Source organism: Euprymna scolopes, chromosome 33 (genome assembly GCF_053919585.1).
Source record: "Euprymna scolopes isolate OS-2025 chromosome 33, ASM5391958v1, whole genome shotgun sequence".
In the NCBI taxonomy this organism is placed as follows: Eukaryota; Metazoa; Mollusca; class Cephalopoda; order Sepiida; family Sepiolidae; genus Euprymna; species Euprymna scolopes.
This window is the reverse complement of record NC_136514.1, coordinates 54103774-54127155: the sequence shown is the minus strand read 5'-3', so window position 1 is coordinate 54127155 and position 23382 is coordinate 54103774. Positions and strand designations below refer to the sequence as shown.

Genomic DNA, 23382 nt, shown 5'->3' with positions numbered 1-23382 from the left:
TCTGGGTCGAAATCTTTTCACCCCACACTGGTTAAATTACTTTTTATTTTCATCTTACATTTGTTCTTTTCGGCTTCTTACATCAGATGGCTTCATGCATTGTCAAAAATATTTTCTATAAAAAACAATCTTAGATTGTTGTTACGGTGTTATACAAAAAGGAGTTCATTCTGAAGTTTGAACTGCCATTGTGACCTTATCGTTGCTGCAGGAGATTTGTATACATAATTACTTCAAAGAAAGCTTGAAAACCAATTGTCTATCTTTCAAAATATGTTAGAACTGACCTTGTGGCAATCCCGTTATGTAAAACCATAAAAAATATGCAATTAAATTACATGATATTTAAATTCGTAATAATACATGGCTGTTTATTAATGCGAATATGTCAGAATCCTATTTCTCTGCACTTGATACAAGTTTCGCACTGCCTTGATAATCGTTGGTGTTAGTATTTGTTCTTCCCAGTTTCTTGAATCTTAGTCTTGTAACGATACACAGACTTTTACATACGAGACTCACACGTTGTATGCTATCTACGTTGTAAGAAACACAGAAAAAGTAATAACTTGACTACATTTTTTTAAACAACCACACTATTTCCTCACTCTCCCGCCACACGTGATTTCTCGTTACGTCTGTGACGTCTCTGACACGATAGTAATCATAAACGTGATCGTCTTCTCGAACGTGCTCTCTCCCTTTTTATAATCTTTTCCCTTACTGTGAAGTGATTTCGCTCACGGCTCGGTACTTGCATGTAGCCGCCCGCGCTATGTTACACTCTGGGCCTTTCCTTAAGCATCTTTCTTTTACACAACTAACAATAAAACAGCGGTGTCCTACCCATAGAAGTGTTTTCTGTATTAAGAGGTTTTCCGTAGATGATGGACATGCAGCTTTCATTATTGTCTTACTGATGAGCACACCCTGCCAGACTACATTGCATAATCTTAAGTGGCGTTTCAGATAGCGGTGGAAACGTTACTTTAATACAGAATATGGTCCACTATTCCAATCACAGCAATAGAACATATAAGATATTCGCTTTGCGGAACATCACTTGGAGATGACGAACTAATTGCAGGAAAACGAATCAGCTGTAATCATCAATCTATATATCAATATCATAGCGTGTGCTTTCTTTTGTGTGCCATGTTTACATCCGGGTCGTTTAATTGTTGTTTTATTTTTTGTCATAAATAATTTTACCAAGAATTCTTCATAAGTTTTGGTTTCGGTTTCGATTTCGATTATGACAGAAGGAACTCAAGTTATATAGATATATGCATATATATTTTTCATAAGTTTTTATTTCGGTTTCGATTCAAGCTAATTCACCCAAGTTATATGGACATTTTTTTTTTTAAATCGCAACTTTTTAATATATATAAAAATCGATAGAACATTAACTGTATAATAATATATATGAAATATGCAAGAATTAAAATATCATATTTAAGCGCACTTTACGACCGGGCTTTACCGGGCGTTCGTGCTAGCTTAGATAAATAGTTTAACAGTTTTAACAAAACAGTTACAATAATATCAGAGCGGCTCCATTTACACTGAACATCTGCAGAATGCCAACATCAATATATTACATATGAATGAGTCCCCTGTGGAATTTCCACAGGTCCCGCTAGTTAAATATTAATGTAATTGTTAAACATACATTGAGCTTCACATTTGGTATAACTCTTTCAAATGTTCAGTCGTTCAAAATTAGTTATAAATGACTCCCACAAAGGGATATGTAGTAAAAAAAAAAAAAAAAAAAAAAAAGAGAGAAAACAAATTGACCCTGTACATTTTTACGTAACTTCGGTCACATATAAACCAACCAAAAATACGAACAAAGGAAAAAGCATTACGTCAACGAGTGATTACGCTAGTCTGGAACAATGTACTCATTGACTAAGTCATGTAATACACCGAAACGAACTTTGAATCTCATACACAAAGCATTTACAATAGGCTTTGTTGCTGTATCCTGCTGTCTTGGCGCCACCATTTTGCTTTTCACAAACGTGTGTGACTTGCTACTCAATTCTAAATGCTTCCAAATATTATTCCAAGGTTCCGAATCTATTATTTTTCCTCTGACTAGAGAATAAAAAAAGCCCGCATAAACCATGATATTAATTACTAAATGAATATACTTAATCACATAGCTGGTGGGGTTGGTGGTCAAGTGTCTTGCTAGCGACAACAAGACGCGATTTGTTCGTTAAAATCTAGCTGTGAAGAAAATGACAACAGCAGTATACTTTTGGGCACGTGCCATCATATGATCGTGATTTCTGTCCATTCAGTGTAGCAGTAAATAACCCTTAAACGGTGGATTTGCTGGAGAAGTGATGACGCAAAGCATAAAACCATTTAGATAAGCATTACGAGTTGGAAAGACAAGTTTGTAAAAGGGGAGCGAGACGATAGGGTGGAGAAATGAAAAGAGGGGAGTAACAAGAAAAGGAAATAGAAACAGGAAATGGGGAACGGGCAGAAAAAGGAGGAAACAGAAAAAGGGATAAGGAAGAAAGGGGGTAGAGGAGAAAGAGGGAGTAGAGAAGAAATGAGAGGAGAAATTGGGAGGTAGAAGAAAGAAAGTGCGAGAAAAAAAGGAGAATAGAAAAACGGATATAGAAACAAGCGGAAGATAGGAAACACAGGGGCGAAAGAAAACATGGGGAGAAAAAAAACAAGGGGAGAACTAAAATCGGACAAAACAAAGGTGAGGAGAAAAGCGAGAGAAGATGGGGCGCGAGAGGAAAGCGATAGCGAGATAAATGGGAAAAGGGTTGATAGCGAGGGGAACGAGTGAGGGCAGAAAACGATAGAGGCTATGCTTTCAATCTTAAGAGAACTTGACTACTAAATTTTGTATCGAGTAGGATTGACGTCACACCGGAAGTGCATTTGACATTGGTGTTTCTTTTTCTGTTCTTGAAAAACAAGAATGAAAACATGGAAATACGAAACAATGACATGCACTAAAATTATGTCCCTTTCAAGAAAGCAAAGAAATATACATTTAACATTCACAACATGGTTTTCTGTTTCACGCGTATTATACTTTTTTTTTGTTATAGTTTTCTAATCATTTCCCTAGCTGAGGTTGGGGAATCCTACAGGGTGCCAGACATTCAATTGCTATCTAATACATTCCCACCTAGAGATCTTTAACAAATTCTAACCTTACATTTAGTGAAATTGTTTACTCTTTCTACTCTTGCACTTGGTTCACCGGGTGTATTTGCCAAGTAATTTTTGAAATTATTTTTCATGTGTCCGGTTCTCTTATAATTATTGGAATGAGGGAGATCTTTTCAAGATTCTCTTTGCTTTTCCCGTCATACATAAGACCTTGGTATTTCGTTATCTTTTCCCTCTCGGTCCTGTTCAACCCAGCATCATTGGAGATATAAACTTATACTAGATTTTCTTCTTTCTCTTACCAAATTACCATTTCAGGTTGAATAGTGCGACATTTTCTAAGTACGTAGCTGTATGAATTGCATAATCGTTACGGATGGTGTATGACTTATTTCCGACCGTTCTTTCTGATATAAGTTTCCGGGACTCGCTGCCTTATTTTATATTCAAATCTGAGATGCCCAAGTGGATATATCTACTTACTCCACTGGTTTCATATTCGTTTAATAGCCGTCCCCCAGCAGAATTTTACAGTTGAATTCAGGTATCTCAAACTCCCTACTTCTGTATGGCATTTGTAGTTATTGCTGGAACTTTTCATCTTAAAAGCATTGGTCATGAAACGTTGATCTTATGCAGCCATTATAAATCTCTACTGCTCACAGTTGAGCAATCCTCTTTTTAACCAGTTTAAATAGCCTTTATTATCTGTATAATCCTAGGTGAATTAATCTAAAATTATTTGGCATCATGTCGGTTGGCCAAATGTGCCTACAGATTTTTTCAATGGCTTCCGGTTTCAGAGTTGAATTAAATTGAAAGTGGGAGTGAGAAGGCGGCATTCCTGAGGAGGGGCACTGACATGCAATACGTGCATGGGCAGCCACGCGGGTATTCTCCAGTCAGGGCGTCTCAGACGATTAGCGATAAATTAACCTCTTCTCAAAGAGAGAAGGCGAGACCGGGGAGGGTAGAACTTATAGATGTGCAACAAATCATTACACCGCAGTCGATAGAGACTAAGTAATTACGGAAATGCTCTAATCTCTGTTGATTGGGGGGGGGCGATGATAAAAGTCTGTTATATTCATAAACACCGATTATAACGAACGCGTACAGCGAGGAAAGGCAAGAAATAAAAGGCATTCGAAAATCCCAATTCTAATATAAAATATAGATTATTAATTATTATTATTATTAATATTATTATTATCATCATCATCATCTACTACCCACTAAAGGTTTACACACAAGCGATCAAATAATTATCTTTGAGAACGAACTGTTGGCTTCCCTCGAATCTGAGTGACAAGTCTCCCCGGAATTCCAGTAATCTCCACTTCTTTTTAATAACCTTGCACGTAAGTTACGTTATTGTTGGGAGTGATCATTGGTCTATGCTAGAATGTTGGTGCCAATAAGCCGCTTCCAGGTCTCAGTCTTCTCTGCCCATATCCACTGGAGTTCTGGTTAGTGCTTTCCTTCCTCCGTCTTTCCATAGTTTTTGAACCCCCTCGACTGTTTATTGTGGTGTCAGTTGAAGTCGGCACTTTTTGAGAACGGGTATACATTACAATTATATAGTTTCAGTTTTCTTGATTCCGACTAGTGTGACTTTGCGCTTTGATTCTGTAGCAGTTTCTATTGTTTGAGCTTCTCTAATTTTTCAGCGATTCTCGTTATTGTTATCCAACGATTTTTATCTTCTCAGCCATCCCTTTGATTCCAATGTTTATTTTTTCAAGTTTTTCGAGATTGTTTCTAGTGTGTTTATATTATTATTATTATTATTATTATTATTATTATTATTATTATTATTGCTGCTACTGTTATTATTATCATCTATTAAAAGGATAGCATGTGTGTTATTCATTTTGTGTCACGCTTACATCCGAGTGACTGTCGTGTAATTGTTATGGACTTCCGTTTCTTGTAATAAAATATTTTACCAAGAAAATTTCATAAATTTCAGTTTCGGTTTCAATTATCGATGATGGAACTCAAATCATTTACTTTTATATAAATAATTTTACTAAGAATTCTTCATAAGTTTTGGTTTCGATTCAAACTGTTGCATCCAAGTCATATGGATATTTTTTTTAAATCGCAATTTTATAATACAAAAATCGATAGAATATTAATTATATTAATCATTACGAAATCTGAAGGAATTAAAATATCATTCTTAAGTGTACTTTACGACCGGTTTACGCCGGGCATCCCTGCTAGCTTAGATAAATAGCTTAGCAGTTTTAATAAAACAGCTATAATAATAATATCAGAGCGTTTCCATTTACGCTGAACATCTACAGAATGCCAACATCAATATAATACATATGAATGAGTCCCCTGATGAATCTCCACAGGTCTCACTAGTTATTATTTAGAACATGCTTATGGTACTTTTTCAGCGAAAAGCAAAATCACTTTTCATTGAAATATATAAGTGTCTGTGAACATGAAAGTAACGTCGACTCCTTTCTTGTTGATAGATTCGCTCGAACTCTTCTACATTTCTTTTTCTTTTTTGTAAAAAGGCGATACGTGGGTTATAGTGTTTGGTACGACACTTCACAATTTCCCCTTCCCTAAAGAAATGTTTCGATGGCGTTTTTAAGCGCACTTACTTTCCCCTCATCTCCAAAGTTAAAGTCCTTGAGGATTTAAGTTAAGTCGTTATTGATAGAACTTCCACTAGTGGTACCGTCCTGCAGCTGTTTCAAGGTTAAGCTTTCTAAAGGAGCACTCGTTTCATACTTTTATCAATGTTAGAATTTTATAAGGATCGCCGTTTTTCAGTCCTAATAATTTGAAGATTCGAAAGGGGCTCATCATTTTAGCTGCTCTTTCAAATCTGAAGTTGCGCAAGAGTCATCGACCTACAGTCTTAATAAAGTGTTGGATACTTAAATGGTCACCGTTTTACCAGTTTAATCAATTCAAGAAGTGTCCAAGGAATTCTCCAATAGTAAATGTTTCTATAGACTCCTTAAGGTACTACAGTAGTCATAGTTTTGCCGGCCTATTAATATTAGGAGTCTAGAAGTGTCAATATCAGTGCAGCCCTGTCAACGATCATCGTGCTTTCGTCAATAACAGCAATTGTATAAGTCGAATGAATGTGTAACGCTTCCATTATTTGTACGCCTAGCGAGCGCCGATATTAACACTTTGGTTCAGCGTATATAGCTCGACGTCTTCATCCGCCTGCATTAGTAAAAACAAACAAAAAGCATTTAAAGCAATCAGCCGCATTTCACTAAATTATTAACATTCTCCGTCTTCAGTCCAGGTGGAGATTAATGTAAAATCCGCAATAGAATTAACATCTGCTTTGCCTTAGCAACCCCTGCCTATCTGTCGCGCTTAAAGTACATATTTACAATGCCTCGCCACTGGACAGAATTAGACACCAGAGTCGTTTTTTTAACCTGGAGAACAGGAACAAAAATAAAAATTGTCTCAGTCGTGAGGGAGTTCTCCTCCCCGGAGAGAGTACTAAAAATTGAAGTGCAGCATCTGAAGAACAGATGCATAACTTTGATCTTGGCCCGAACTGTCGCGCTTAGAGTAGTTAAACAATAAAATCCCCAACTCACGCATACACCGTCATAAGCTTAAGCACTCTTATACTAACGCAGACACTTGCACATAACGCATCACTTCTTTAATATTTGTTGTTGCTCATCAGCAAAAAAATGTATACAATTATTTATTTAAATACTCTAGCATTTTCCACCGAACTTTGCAAAAGTACAAAAACAAATGAACATTAACACTTAATAACTTTCAATCAAATTTAGTTTGTGAAATTGAGTGAGGAAGTGAGGATTACGATTTTTCAGAAGAGTATATAATTCACAGCTCTTAAATTATAGAATCACAAGTCTCCGACATCTCAGCTAATTACTCCCCCTTGCCTTACAAGGACTCTAAAATTATTAGCACACATGTTTCTCTAAACAAACTTCCATTTGAAACGTATTAAAAATATCTTTTGTGAACCAAATCTTTTGAACGCATTAGTTTGTGCGATTATATTCTGCTAGCCGGGGTGCCCAGCGTTGCCAGAGTGTGTCGAAGTATGTATAAGGGAGGTTGGTTGAGCAACCGAAGATCTAAAAAAAATAAATATAAAAAATAAAACGAATGAAAACAACAAAAAATAGCAGCCAGTACCCGTGTGAGCAAAAAAGCAAAAAAGCAAAAAAGCAAACAAACAAAAAAAAAAAAATAGGAGTAGCAGGCAGGCTCGAACCCGTAACGCGCAAGAGGAAAAGGTGAAAAAAGCAAACGGTTTTAGATGCGCTCACCGCAGTTGTGATGCCACGCGCATTCGAAATAACCTGTTTTATGCGACGTCGTTCATGCGAGGCTTGAAGGACTTGCAAAAAATGTCTAAGAAAAAAAAAGACCCAGTTGACGGTGAAAGAATTAATCATTTTGGCCAATCGTTGGATATTATTTGAGCTTTTTTTTTTTTATTACATTTTCATCCCAAACAAGGCACATTGCCACTTTGATGTAGGGACCTACTACCAGGGACATAAGCTACATGGGTACTGTGTGGGGAGTTGGGCAGCAAGATGTCGGTTCACGTTACACTTGAACTTCTGCATGTCAGTACAGTTGGAGAAGCAAGAACCCGGAAGGGAATTCCAAAGTCTAGCTGTTCTGGAGAAGAAACTACTTGTATAGAAGGCTCTCTTACATCTAGGGATCTCAACTGTGAAAGGGTGGGATTTTGCCGCTTGTCGGGGGTATTTACGTCGAGAGGGTACAAGTGCTTGCAGTTCTTCGGAGCATTCACCGTTAAAGTACTTGTAGAACAGGCAGAGGGGTGCTACATTTCGTCGATGGGACAGAGGCTGAAATTTAGATGACAGTTCAGGACCTTACACCCCGAAAAGGAACCTCCAAAAATGCACTAATTCTACGTCTTCAATTACAGAATATTACGTTGCAACACGATCGTAACAGCATCAGTTATAATCATGTTGATGTCTTGAGGCATATCTACCTGGTAATTATCAATGCAACATACACCTTGGCCGGGTTCAGCAAGAAGTGTTTTTTGGAATTTAAATTCTCAAGTTGTCTCTAAATGCATGCATATATCGATCAGGAAAAAAGTTTTTAGTAGTTCGGTTTTAGCAACAAGGTGTCATCATATACAGCGTCTGTTATTTGTAAATAGTCACCCGTCTAGTACTGACCATGCTCAGTTTTGCTTATCGTCGGTTATCTTAAAAAAAAACAAACAGAGCCGATAACCATTAGTCGCGTGCTCTCGTGTAATGAAAGAATGCATGAATGTAGGATTGACATGAAATTCTTAAAGATAAACTAAAATGACCGAAAAATGGGCTGAAATGACTTAAATAAATAAAACGTAAATGACTTAGAATAACTTTAATGAACTTAAGGATGAATTGAATGATCTTAAGAATGACTTGAATGCTTAAAAAATAACTGGAATCCTTCAAAAACAACTTGAATGATCTGGAGAATGACTTGAATGCCTTAAAGACTGACTGGTTGTAAAGTGGGTGATAATTTTACATTAAATTAATACAGAAAAGTGATCCCCCACTTTATATCACAATAAGTACAGCATGTAGTAAGAACATACTACACTTTGATCTTGGCCAAAAGGCCTAGAAAAGCTCAAAAAGCACAAATGTGTTACGGACAGACCGACCGATTAACAGACCGACCGACGGAGTGACTTATAGAGTCGTTTGCACGCGACTAAAAACATGAAGTGAATTAAATTTTACATGTATTATGATAACCCTATAATAACTCATTAGGACTTTAAATGATCTAAGGTTGTAGATTTGGTTCGAGGACGTTTGTAAGTGCAATTATGTTCACCTCATCTGTGAAATGATAGTGGTATTTATTTGTTATCCAACCAACATTAAACGCATGTCCTATATAATCATGAACAGCCTTAAAATATCCCTCGCTTTTATCTACTTGTCACGACTTTTTTCAACACTGTCCATCTGGGGTCAACACATTTAGTGCCTGTAAAATATATTTTGTTATATTTCCTTACAAACTCTATTTAGTTGGTTGGTTGGTTTTGTTTTACGGCATATAAAACCTTTTCAGTTTATTTAATGCAGAGTTAGGTGATTTTGAAGTACAATTTTTTAATCAAATGTTTGTTTTTTTTAAGTCGGTTTCTATTTTACCCATAGTTGGGTCCCTAACAGGTACTACAACTCAGGGTCATGGTGGACCTGGGAGCAATGGCAATTAAAGGGTGGCTCCACACTCTCCCATGCCCGCAAGCTGGGGTCTCATCATTGGATATTGTTTAAGGTCACATCCAGGACCTTCTACTTAGCACATAAGTAAATGATAATTATTATTCTTTGGATCGGAAGTTGGTTATTATTTTATACTAAAACTGGTGGGGAGGAGCTTTGCCCGGGTGTAAAATACGCTTAAATAGGATATCTTAATTTGTCCAGATTTCGTATATATTCTTATAGAATCGTGATTTCAAAAGTAAAGTAAAAAAAATGTATTTATATGCTATTAGCTAGAATCGAAACCGAAATTATGGCATTCAAAGCTGGTAGCCGTTACCACTGTACCAACGTGTCATAAACCAATTACAAATTTTAAATAAACTAAGATGTTTTACGAGTCTTTCAATTCTGACCCATTTTTTACCTTTTAAATACCATTTTAACAGGCTAAAGGCCCATTACAGAACGGCTTGTAAAAAGCCAATCATTGGAGATCCGTAGCGCTGCTCTGCGTCTTTTAGTTTCAGGTGAGATAGAGTTTGAAAATATGGAGACAGACAGACAGACATATAGCTGTTAATATATTAGAACATATACAAATGTTATCCCAGACTTAAAAAAAACATTTTACTTTGGTCGAGGGTAGCAGAGGTCACGTGGGGCCTACCGTGTTACAAACCTACCTCACAGGCATAAACGCAATTTGATATGATATTACTGCATTAAATACAATTTTTCTTTTTGTTTTTATTTATTTTTTTTTGTTTGTTTGTTTTATAATTGCAGTATTAACAAAATTCTGCGGCGAAGGGTCATTATATTGTTAATTATTCTGTTATTATATGTGCTTCATTAAAAAAAAAAGAAAGAAACGCTGCAGGGAGAATTGTATAAAATGTCCGTATACCTTATTTGCCTTATGGTTCGCTCTTCAACGTATTCCACATCTGAAAAGAAAAAAAAAAGGAAAGAGACTATATATAAAATTATATTTTATATGCATACTAGGTTCAGCTTAAGTAACTATACTGACTGCATAAAGTTATCTGACTATGATAGAAGAGCCAGGGAGTTGGAGGTAGTTTAGTGGTTCGCATATTTATAAATACATACGCAGTAATTATAGGATTCCTTTTTAAACTAATGAACAATTATTATGAATTATGATGTGTGTATATATATATATATATATATATATATATATATATATATATATATATATAATTATCTTAGGTTAGTATTGTTCAAGGGTGCAAACATCCAATAAGTTCAACAAGGCTTTTTTTTTTACATAGGCATCACCACTTATCAAAGCCAAGAGGCCACTCGAGGCTATTAGTTATAGAGTGTACAGTAGAAATTGGACAATATAGTAATCGTTAGTAATGGAAATTCGGTAAATTTGTTAACTTATATGGAACGGCTAATCAAAAACTTGTCTATGTTAAACTTGAAGACAACCATGCTGGAAAGTAGAGAAAATGGGAGACAATTCCATAGCCGTGCAGTTCTAAGAAAGAAGCTTTGCTAATGGTTTCTACGTTTAGGTTTAGGCACAGATAAAGTGTGAGGGAAATTATTGATAGTGTTTTCTGCTGGACGGGTGTTTCTTGTGAAAGTTTGGCGAGGGAGGACAATAGATTGGAGCTCAGCCGAACACTTGCCATGAAAATAACGATAAAGCAGAGACGAACTCGCAACATCTCTTCTGTTAGAAAGAGGTTGCAGGGAAGAGAAAAGGACATCCTCTACGTGGCTACGAAGTCTATTTTTAACTCTATCAAGGCAGGATAAGTGCTTTCTAGCAGTTCCTGCCCAAATGTGACAACAGTACTCCATCCTTGGACGTACCTGGCTCTTATATAGATAGCGGATTGCGTAAGCAGTGATATATCTACTGGATCGATAGTAGGATCCCACTATTTTTCAAGCGGCCTTGGCTACGGATTTAATGTATGTGTTCCATTTAAGATCAGGTTTATATGAAAGTGCTCAATACAAAAGTAAAGACGAATATATTTTATTTATTTTTTAAATAAGCATTTAGGTATCGCTGCACAGTCATGAATATGTTTCATTCAATTCGTCATTAATCACAAAATACGTCATCAAGAGATATTGTTTTACAAAACTCAAATTTTCAATGAAATTGGAGAAAACTTCAATTTTTTTATTGAAGCAATCACGTGGTATTAACAATTAAATAAATTAAATGTAAAAAGAAACGGTTTTTAATGTTTTCTTTTTTACTCTACTTTTTCGATAAATTTATAAGGCGTTTATTTAACATTGAATTTATTTTATTTTTGATATCCTGTGATTGCTTACCAAACAAAAACTTATGTGAACTGTTTTCCTATTTTTATTGAAAATTTCGGTTTTCGCCTAATTATGTCAAGTTATTTTAACTAGTTGACTGAAATATATTTATAAGTGTATAATCATATCTAAATGTTTACGTAAAAAAAAGAATGGGTATATATATGTACACACACACATATTTCTACAAAAACCTGGGCACATACATGGACATGAACATACTTAAATATTCACGCAGATACGCGGGGTGTGCAATAAGTAATGCTCCTGAGCCACTTCCAGTTGACTGATCTAGCTTAAATTTTGCATGTGCAAGGATTTATATCTCTACGGGTAATGTGGAAAATTACAGCTCTGAACTAATTGTGGTTTTTGTTTTACAGGTGTTCGAAGTGAGTCAGGTGTGAAATGGAGCCTGTTGAATGTCGGGCAGTGATCCGGTTTTTGTATTTGAAAGGACACACACCACAGGAGACTTTTAATGAAATGAAACAAACTAATGGTGATAATGCCTTATCATATGATCTTGTAAAATGCTGGCATCGTGAATTCAAACATGGCCGGAAGTCTGTGGAAACAGCTCCCAGACCTGGTCGCCCCCTTCTGCCATTGATGAGGCATCTGCCCGTCAAGTTGAGGCTTTCATTTTGGAAGATCGACGCATTACTATTCGCTAAATAGCCCAAGATATCAAGATTAATACAGGGTCTGTGGAAACTATCATTCATGATATTTGCATAAGGTGTCTGCCAGATGGATTCCCATGTTGCTCACACCATTCCAGAAGCGAGAACGTGTCGAGTGCTCGAGGATGAATTTGGAGATGTGCCAAGAAGATGAGTAAAAGTTTTTCAAAAGACTGATTACACAGGATGAAACCTGGGTCCATCACTATGATCCAGAGACAAAATCCCAGTCAATGCAATGGAACCACTTGGACTCACCTCCTCCAAAAAAAAGCAAGGGTGCAGCCCTCCGCTGGAAAGGTCATGCTCACAGTCTTCGGGGCCCAGGACGGAGTAGTGATGACAGATATCCTGGCAAAGGGTACAACAATTACAGGAGCCTATTATGCTTCACTTTTTAGGAAATTAAGGGAAGCTATCAAAATCAAGAGGCGGGGCAAGATCAGCAAAGGTACCCTCCTTCTGCAAGACAACGCTCCGGTCCACAACTTGCATGTCGCCAGATCAGAAGCACGGACGTGTGGTTATGAAATCCTTCCCCATCCTCCCTACTCTTCTGACCTTGCACCCTATGACTTTCACCTCTCCCCAGCTATGTAGTTGTTGTTGTTGAAAGGAAAGCGTTTCCCAGATGATTTATGAAGTCACGTCGTGGTTGGAGGACCAACCTGGGGTGTTCTACAAAAACGATCTCCAGAGTTGCATCAAACGATGGAAGAAATGCATAACCGTGGGTGCTTCCTATGTAGAGAAAGACTAATAACTGTGCCAAGTTTCGTTGCTCTACTTCTATGGGAAGTTGGTCAGGGGCATTACTTATTGCACGCCCCTTGTACATAAGCATATGTAAATGAGCGCCTAGATAAACCTGCATACGTAAATACTCATCTAGAACATGGCATATAAAATACGCACCTAGATACACACGCATAAATAGGCATTTAGATAGACATGCATATATATATATATATATATATATATATATATATATACGTACCTACATACACACGTATACATAAATACACACATACATTTATATACACGTGTACATAAGTACACACGTAGATACGCACATGCATAAATGCACAGGTATATATAAATACACGCATAGATACATAGTCATACATGAATATACATGCACACACCTATAAAGTAGATACACACACACATACAAGCACCTATAAACATGCATGCATAATTATGTGTGTATTTGTGACCAGCATTCTTAACCATTCGACGAGTAAGAGCACTTTGGCAAGAAAAATGTCTGTTTCCTGCCAGCGTCTTGGTGTGGTTAAGGGAGAGAGGGGAGAAAAGAAGAAAGACAGAGAGAGGGGTGGGGTTAAGTTAGGTGGCGTCGGCGTTGGCAGAGCGGGGCAAAAGGGTCTAAAACTGACAGCTTTTCAACATTGTCTTCAAGAAAAAGAAAGAAGGGTGGGCGACCCTAAGTGATCGCAGCTGTGCCCGTGGCCTAGTGCGGCTCGCTGAATAGGTTTTTTTTATGCTGTTTAATTATTTTTTTGTTGTATTTCTGTTTTGTTTTGTTTCTTAGGGTTTCGGGGGAGAGCTTGAGGGCGGACAGGTCAGTTTGCTTACAAGTTGGATGCACATATTGTTCCCCTCATCTTCTTTTTGACTTTTGTCTCGGCATTTGTTGATTTATCTGGAATAAATATGTTGAGAGCCTATAAATGGGAAGGGGACGTGTGTGCATAAGACACAATGAAGAACACGTCACACCTTCCACTTTCACACCTATCTATACATACATGTAACGAATTGTGACCAAAAAAAACGCAATCCACATGGCAAAGCATATGGCCAGATGTGGCTCGCACTAATACCGTACTATAATTTCACCTTTAGAAACTTCATAAATATTTAGCAGAGTTTTACATTGATTTAAAACTGACCTTTCTTTCTTACTAGCATTTCAGTCCGGCGTTGCTCGGGTGTTTGGAGGTGTATGTTGAGCAAAAGTGGTAGTAGGAAGACAGGCTCGAACCCGTACTGCAAAGGAGGAAAAGAACGGGGGAAAAACCTGACGTCTTTGCTGTTACAACCACCGCAAAACCGGAAGTGACGTAGGTTTTAATTAAGGCTAGACCATCGAAAGGAGAGGATGACTTTCGAAAATATCGGCAAAAAAGCGACCCCCTCCCCCGTAGAAAAGTGTCCAGTTGAGGGTGAAGAGATTGATGTTTTTAGCCAATCTTTCGATATTTGTCGTCTGAAAGGTCGAATTTCAAAACGATACTGATCTTGTAAAAATCCGTCGCCTTTGTCGAAAGTTTTAGGCAGACATGCAAATATACCAATATATAAATGTATGTATATATGTAACTCAAATTTTCGACCCAAACCGATTACAAATCTTGCCCTATCTCTGAATACTCTTTATGCAAAATTTCAAATGTTTAGCCCAGAAATTGTCCGAGTAATTTGGTAGAGACCGAAGCGGTCGATTTTTTAAAACTTTGACACCTATTATGACCCCTTAATATTTGTTTTGGGCTCAAATCCAAATTATTAAGTTATATCCATGTCTTATGAACCTATATCTAAAACTTCAAGTGTTTATATCCAAAATTGTCGGAGGAGTTTGGTAGAGTTCCCAAATGTCACATCGTTGAACTTTGACCCATTAACAGTCAAATTTCTGGCCGAAAACGGATTACAAAGATTTTCCCAAATCTTTCTACCCTGTATATCAAATTTTGAGTCTGTAGACTGAAAATTACAGAGTTATTGCGTAGGGAAATGTACACAAACAGACACTTTCACTTTTATGGATATATGGATTGTGAGACAACGGATACCCGTTGTTATAATTTCATCAATACGAAGCCTCGGCTTTTTTTTATTGGTGTCCGTTTGTCTTCGATGGTCCGTGAATCTGTAGTTGTCCATTTATATTTTGCGGAATAATGAGAGTCAAGATCTACTGGAACATCTTTAATTCACATGTCAAATGCTTTCGAAAGGTTACATTCCAGGGAACTTTGTACTCCTTGTTATCATTACATTAGCTTAGACAGGCTGTGGCCTATTAATAGTTCTAGACGCGTTTTATTTTATTTATTTATTTTTTGGCGACCACCTGAGAATATTGATACTGCCAAACAACTATTATTATAACGGTTTTGTATTTGCGCATCCTTAGCCCAGTTCTTAACCTCCAAAGTGGTGGGCGTTATACAGCGTTTTATTTTAGGCGTACCGGTCCCCACTTTACCCAATGATGTAATGTTTTTTGTTTTTTTTTTTACTTTCTAAGAGATAGATTCCCTGTAGAATAATCAATTCGCTTTTGTAAATTGCATTCATGGTCTATCCTTTATAATTATGTTTGTTATCATCTGGCGCAATTACAAGCGGTAGAAAGCTTTCAATTGTCGGACTGCTTTTGTCTCTTTTATGGCATACCAATATCTTTGTAGTTATTAAACGTCTGAACGCAATATCTATCATGTTTTAGAATTATCTAGAAGAATACCCGTCCGAAGGCAAATAAAATTGATTAATCGAACACAACATTTTTGCAACTTTATTCTTCCACGAAGATTAAAATGACATTAAATCTTATAGCCAGAATATTTATTTCTATTTGGATTCAACTTCATTATATGTTTTTGATTCAAGAAAATGTATAATATTTAAGGCTTAAGCTTAAGTGGCCTTACGAAACTTTAATTGAGATAATCTTTCTTAATTGATATCTAATCATTATGGATCAAATCTAATCCAAACTAGTATATTTACATATTCAAATGAGAAATTGTATTCATAATATACAACTGGTAAAATACTTAAAATACAGACATTTCGAAAATAGTCATTTATTTTTTATAGTTACTATTGAGATTTCATAATTAAATCATTTTAAATAGATTTTAACCGTTTTAACATATTACGTAAAGTTTAAAATACGGCATAATCACGTTGACACACCGATCCTCGTCAAACCCGCGAAGTTAGGCAACGTTACGCCTGGTCAGCATCAAACTGGGTGACCATTTGGGAAGTGCAAGTGCTCTATGTTCTCTACAATTATTTCGCCATTGTTTTCAGTTAGTCTTGGGCCTCTCCTTGCTATTAGATCCAAATAGTGCCGATTTAGGAGAGATGTGGTCGCGGATTGTGCAACCATTTCATCATAATTACATACGCAGCTACTCGTACAGGGGTGTCCATTGTCTCTTGAGACTGAACGAAGAAAACATACTATGGCCTACCTTACAGCCCTTTACGCATTGCCGCTTTATTTTAGAATCTATAATTATCGGTTAATCAGTTTAGGAATTAATTATGTACATGCAAATATATTAACATATACATATGTATTTTTTATAGAGATAGACCAATGCGTGCACTCAGAGTCACAGACATACAACGAACTAGGACACATGTAAACGCCTTGTACGGCGGACACGAAAACTTAAAAGATCAGGAAGTGTCCGACTAAAACGACTGAAGGTAGAAATAAAATGGCATAAGTGTGATGCTACCAGATCAGGTCGTCTGAAGATATTGGCTTCCTGCGATGAAATGCATCTAACATTGATGCTTTTTTTGTTTTTGCAAAATTTAATTATTTTCTGCAAAGCCAAAAACAACAACACACCTTTCCCCCTTTTTCTTTCTTATTTCCCTCTCCGTTTCTATCTCCCCCCCCACTTCCTGACTGGTTTCCTAACTTAAAATGTACCAAACATTAATGCTGTAACCCTTTTTCTCACTTATATTGTAAAACTCGTGTTTTTCAGGGCAGGGAACCAAAATGAGAAAATCCAATATAAAACAATGAAATCAAACAGTACAAACTAATGATTGAAGATACAAAGAGCTTGACGAATAAACACCTACAAAATAATTGGATGCAACATGAATACTATTTCCAAAAGAACTGGATTCGGCATTAAATAATCTGAAAAGGGTTGTAAAAACAAAACAAACACCCAACGACATAAGTTACAGAAAAGTAACTTATGAATCTATTGCATCTTTTAAATGTTTTACAAGTACTTTAAAACATAGGTTTATTAATCGAAGATCGTTCTAAAATGATGTTATATATTTTTTTTATTTCAGAAAGTTTAAAAGCTATGAACACTGACGCACTTTTTGAGGGTGCTGGCAATGGTCCTGTTGTCATGACTTGGATCGGTAGAGAGCATGACTTGTACAGCGGCGCATCTCGACCTTGTCGTTGAACATTGTCTCATTTTCGAACACTATAAAAAGATCCTATCGCTCTACACAATAGGCTTACTAGTAGATGGTTTGTAAGTAAAAACGAAGCCGGTTTTTATCAAACGGAAAGAAAATCATGCCTTTTCAGGGCAAAAGTTTTATCGTTCGACCCTGTATGTTTGAATTAAACACATTAGGCATAGTGCCTTTGCGTTTTTTACCACCTGTTTATAGCGGTCGTTGGCAGTTCTAAAAAGAGCTCGTAAAGAGTTTCAGCATATCAAATTTGACAAGTAAGGGGCACTTATTTACCTATCTGGCAATAGTGCAAGATTTCGGTACTAAGTCGGGTTTTAATGTAGACAAAATCCAGTTCCGCGAAAAGGAGCATTCTGGATGGAGACAAAAATTAAAATGGGGTCACTTTTAGATAGCTTACTTTCATATCTGTCAGAACTTTCATAACTGCCAGAATACTGAAATTATGAAGTGTAGTTTCAGAATAGATATTACACTTTGAAATAATTATTTTCAGAAAAGTAACGCATGAATCTATTGCATATGTATTATATTAATTTAAAAAAAAATAGTCATAAGACGATCAAAATTGTGATAAAAAAGAAGCCGTTGGTAATATTCTGTTCAAAGTGATAAAAATGTTATATCCTAACTAGCAGAGAGACAAGACGTTGCCCGAGATTTTCTTAGAATCAATGAATGTTTCACACTCCTCTATTTTTACTGTCATCGAAATCAGTGAAATCGCTAAGTTTTCAACTTAATCTCTCCGTCATATCTAAGAACGTAAAAGTTAGTTTTATCTGCCATGCCTCTCTGCGCGAATAAAGCTTTTCAAATGCCCTTGTGATGTAAGGCTGTGTACAGTGTTAACTTGTGGTTTAAATCACATGTTCCTTTTTCATCGGATTATTTCGATTATCAATATTCCTGGAAGACAATCCGCTACAAAACTTATCTAAGGACACTGCCAGGCAAATAAAGTACCTTCATGTGAAATCTCATAAAAATTAGATCAGCTATTTTCGAGTCCATGGGGAATAACCTCACACAGACAGACGCGCAAATAATCTTCCTTTTCATATAATAGTAGAGAAGGGATCGTTACTATAACTATCTCAGTTACCACAGAAATAATTACTCTAGGATCTGTCCCACTTAATAATGGAATAACAGGTGGAGTAGGGAAAACATACAAACATTTTTTTTAATAAGACCCTACCAACCCTTTCTAAATGATAGACCGCTTATTTATATAACCGAAAACAAGCAAATTAATTTCTAAATGGGAGTGAGATTTATGTGATCGAAAAAAAAACTTGATGGAATTTAGAGGCTGAATCGTGTTCTATCAAGATATGTGTAATTTAGAAGAAACCCTGGACAACTAATCAGTTTACGATGGGCATCTTTAGAAAAACACCAAGGAGTTGCAATACTTGGGTGGATTTGAAAAAAGTATTAGATCCGTGGACGCATCTATATGAGACTGTGTGTTTGTTTGTCCCACTTTAAAAATATATTTAAATATATATTTAAAAACAATAAAAATATATTTCATCGTTAAATACTCACATGACATTATTATAAAAAGTTTTCATTATATCTGCACATCCACGTCATTAAGTAATGTATTGTCTGTGTCTAAAACAATTGTTTGGCGGGTCGCTCTGCCACGCCTAGATTAAAAATAATTTCGTAGCTAGTGAATTACGTTTGTGTGCGTAGATGTAAAATAGTCTCGTAGCTAGTGAATTGCATAGATGTAAAATAGTCTCGTAGCTAGTGAATTGCATAGATGTAAAATAGTCTCGTAGCTAGTGAATTGCATAGATGTAAAATAGTCTCGTAGCTAGTGAATTGCATAGATGTAAAATAGTCTCGTAGCTAGTGAATTGCATAGATGTAAAATAGTCTCGTAGCTAGTGAATTGCATAGATGTAAAATAGTCTCGTAGCTAGTGAATTGCATAGATGTAAAATAGTCTCGTAGCTAGTGAATTGCATAGATGTAAAATAGTCTCGTAGCTAGTGAATTGCATAGATGTAAAATAGTCTCGTAGCTAGTGAATTGCGTAGATGTAAAATAGTCTCGTAGCTAGTGAATTGCATAGATGTAAAATAGTCTCGTAGCTAGTGAATTGCATAGATGTAAAATAGTCTCGTTGCTAGTGAATTGCATAGATGTAAAATAGTCTCGTAGCTAGTGAATTGCATAGATGTAAAATAGTCTCGTAGCTAGTGAATTGCATAGATGTAAAATAGTCTCGTAGCTAGTGAATTGCATAGATGTAAAATAGTCTCGTAGCTAGTGAATTGCATAGATGTAAAATAGTCTCGTAGCTAGTGAATTGCATAGATGTAAAATAGTCTCGTAGCTAGTGAATTGCATAGATGTAAAATAGTCTCGTAGCTAGTGAATTGCATAGATGTAAAATAGTCTCGTAGCTAGTGAATTGCATAGATGTAAAATAGTCTCGTAGCTAGTGAATTGCATAGATGTAAAATAGTCTCGTAGCTAGTGAATTGCGTAGATGTAAAATAGTCTCGTAGCTAGTGAATTGCATAGATGTAAAATAGTCTCGTTGCTAGTGAATTGCATAGATGTAAAATAGTCTCGTAGCTAGTGAATTGCATAGATGTAAAATAGTCTCGTAGCTAGTGAATTGCATAGATGTAAAATAGTCTCGTAGCTAGTGAATTGCATAGATGTAAAATAGTCTCGTAGCTAGTGAATTGCATAGATGTAAAATAGTCTCGTAGCTAGTGAATTGCATAGATGTAAAATAGTCTCGTAGCTAGTGAATTGCATAGATGTAAAATAGTCTCGTAGCTAGTGAATTGCATAGATGTAAAATAGTCTCGTAGCTAGTGAATTGCATAGATGTAAAATAGTCTCGTAGCTAGTGAATTGCATAGATGTAAAATAGTCTCGTAGCTAGTGAATTGCATAGATTTAAAATAGTCTCGTAGCTAGTGAATTGCATAGATGTAAAATAGTCTCGTAGCTAGTGAATTGCATAGATGTAAAATAGTCTTGTAGCTAGCGAATTGCGTGGATTTAAAATAGTCTCGTTGCTAATGAATTGCGTAGATTTAAAATAGTCTTTTAGCTAGTGAATTGCATAGATTTAAAATAGTCTCGTAGCTAGATAATTGCGTTTGTGTGCGTACACTGGCAGTTCGTAATTGTCCGCTTGTCGTAATCGATGAGTGATTTTGACACTGGGCTTAGAGTCAACCATATAGCTTGAGTCATCCTTTAACAACCAATTGTTTCTCCTTGGAAGATTATAAGTCAAGTTGAAGCACGTAAATAGGTGTTAATCTAAGGTTACGTTGACACACAGTTCACCACTTTAATAAAGAGGATCTTACCAGATGATACTGTTTTTAGATACGGGCTTTCTGACTTAAAATGCGCCAAACTTCAATGTTATTGCTCCTTGTACTTCCTCTTTGAAAAACTCAATTATGCTTCGTAGAGTTCAAAAGAAAACAAGTGAAGCATGCAGGGTCCCCCGTTAGTGCACAGTGAAGTTCAGCATTTGGGATTAAATAACACATAAAATAGAATAGAATACAAAATGAACAAACCAAACACAAGAGCTAAATAAAGAAATTGAAGCATAAGACTTTTTCCCAAATTACTGGATTCAGCATTAATATTACGAAAGTGGTTGACAAAAAAAAAAAAGTAATCAAGACAAACACTATCGGTAAGTAGTTGAAGATTATATATATATATATATATATATATATATATATATATATATATATATATATATATAATGAAGTATAATATTTTTATTTTTCCAAAATTACAGAATTATGTACTCCGCAACCGACGGACTTGAAGAATGGTCAAATCTCTTTTCCAAACGAACATCAATACATCTTACGACCAAGACTTCTTTGTCTCTTGAACCAAGCAGATAAAAACTGACACCACATCACTACCCGTTTTCTTAAAATGTCTCTAGGGATCTATCAGATTTGGAGGTATACTGAACAGTCAGGCTACTTAAAATGTCCGTCTGTTTTTCCATTAGATATTAAAAAAAAAAAACTATAGAGCAGACGGCTCTTATCTGGAGTTAATATTAATGTCCATAATATTCTGCTTGTTCCTTCATTTGGTTGTCCGTACGTTACGCTTTTAAAAAAGGCTAAATAAGTTTTGTAAACGCCAAACTGTCTCAAAAAGGCCAAATTCCCGAAAGTTAGCTTAAAAAAGTCCAATCAGGCAAATCTAAACAAGAATATGAGAGTGGCCCCCCTTTGATGTAGCCTCCTTTTCGAATATCATTATATTAGTAAATAATCATTGTTGTAAGGATGTAAGAAAAAGAAAAAAGAAACAGGTAGTAATTTCGAGGTGCAGTGGTTTTTAACCGAAACAAGCCGAGCATGCGGGGTCCCTCTCCAAAAGTGAAAAATTTACTTCCACCATGACTAATGTTTGGCCAAAATTTCAAAAAATATCCAAGGCGCGATAATGGACAAAAGTGCAAACAAATGTATGGACGAAGGATTTGCGGGCCATTTTACCACTATAATGCTCCCTAAGCGTGCAACCAAAGTTATCCCGGCAAATCAGATCTGGCAAAAATTTACTTTCCCCATGACTAATGTTTGTACAATTCTTTTTTTTTAATCCAAGGCGCCATCTTTGTTACTAATAATTACTCGACACTCGAGATCGTGGCTGCATAGATTCTTCGCCGATTTGATTTACTGCCGCCCTCTTTGTTCAACATAATGTATCAACACTTACCACACACGTGTTTCGAGCCAAGCTCTCTGATTGCGGGATTCAACTTCTGTATAGTTATTTAATTAATTGGAATGCTTATTTCATACATGCATTACTGTATAATTATTCGCGCTCATAAGCCATGTCCATGGATAATTTTTTATCCATAATAATTAAATTCATTAAATGTTGAAGTTTGAAGTAACATTAGCATCGCTAAACGTATTAGTCCGAAGAAACGTCCCTGTTTAGTTTCTTTTCTTGTTATTCTACGACCGAATTCTTTTCCCGTATGTATGTTTGTCCTTTTTTTTTCGTTGCTAGCAATTCAAACACAGATGACCTCATGCTACTGGTAGCACATAAGAGGCTAATTTTGATGTGATAAATTAGTCGGTAAAAATAACTGACGTCATTCGGCCTAAATGTTGTAAAAGTTTCTCCGAAGTGGCAATCAAAAACCGATGCCAATCGACCCCCTCCCTTCTACCGCTGATCCGCAAACTGAGTCCAACACACACCGTTCACCAACGTCGCTTTGTTCTCACGTATCACCTTTGCACTGAACTGTTTTAGTACTTACATCAAGAGCCCTTGGCAAACGTAGAAGAGCGACCATTGCTAAGAGCTCATTAATGGTTCCGATCTTGACGTAAAACTTTTCTGTGTCACAACGATAAATTAAGAGGGATGTTCCAAAAGTAATGGCTGAGTATTTTTATGTCGCTCGAATGGATTAGAAGGGATTACAAATTGCATTGATATGATGACTGAACTTATGCATTCATGACCGGAATGTTTCAATTTCAATGTTGCAGATATTGACGATGTGAGATTCTAAGAAAACATCCTCTGTTATGAACGTGCGCCAGAAGCAGATGTGTCATTGAATTCAACCATATAGAAAAAAAATTGAATTGATTAACATTCACCGGCGCTTGTCGAACGTTTATGAGAGCGAATTAGTTGGTGCCAGCACAGAAAATGGC

The 23382-nt window shown here is 36.2% G+C and overlaps 1 protein-coding gene across 4 annotated transcripts in view; it reads right to left on the bottom strand.

Annotated features, from left to right (window-relative positions):
• Window positions 1-23382, bottom strand: part of LOC145258222 (semaphorin-5A-like) — a 457393-nt gene that overhangs the window by 135709 nt on the left and 298302 nt on the right. For 3 of the 4 annotated variants that reach the window (XM_080116169.1, XM_080116168.1, XM_080116170.1), the window contains one exon: window positions 10330-10369. The exons of the other annotated variant lie outside the window; for it this stretch is intronic. The gene's annotated coding sequence lies outside the window, so the exon portion shown is untranslated. The remainder of the gene's footprint in view (window positions 1-10329; window positions 10370-23382) is intronic. 4 annotated transcript variants of the gene reach the window in all.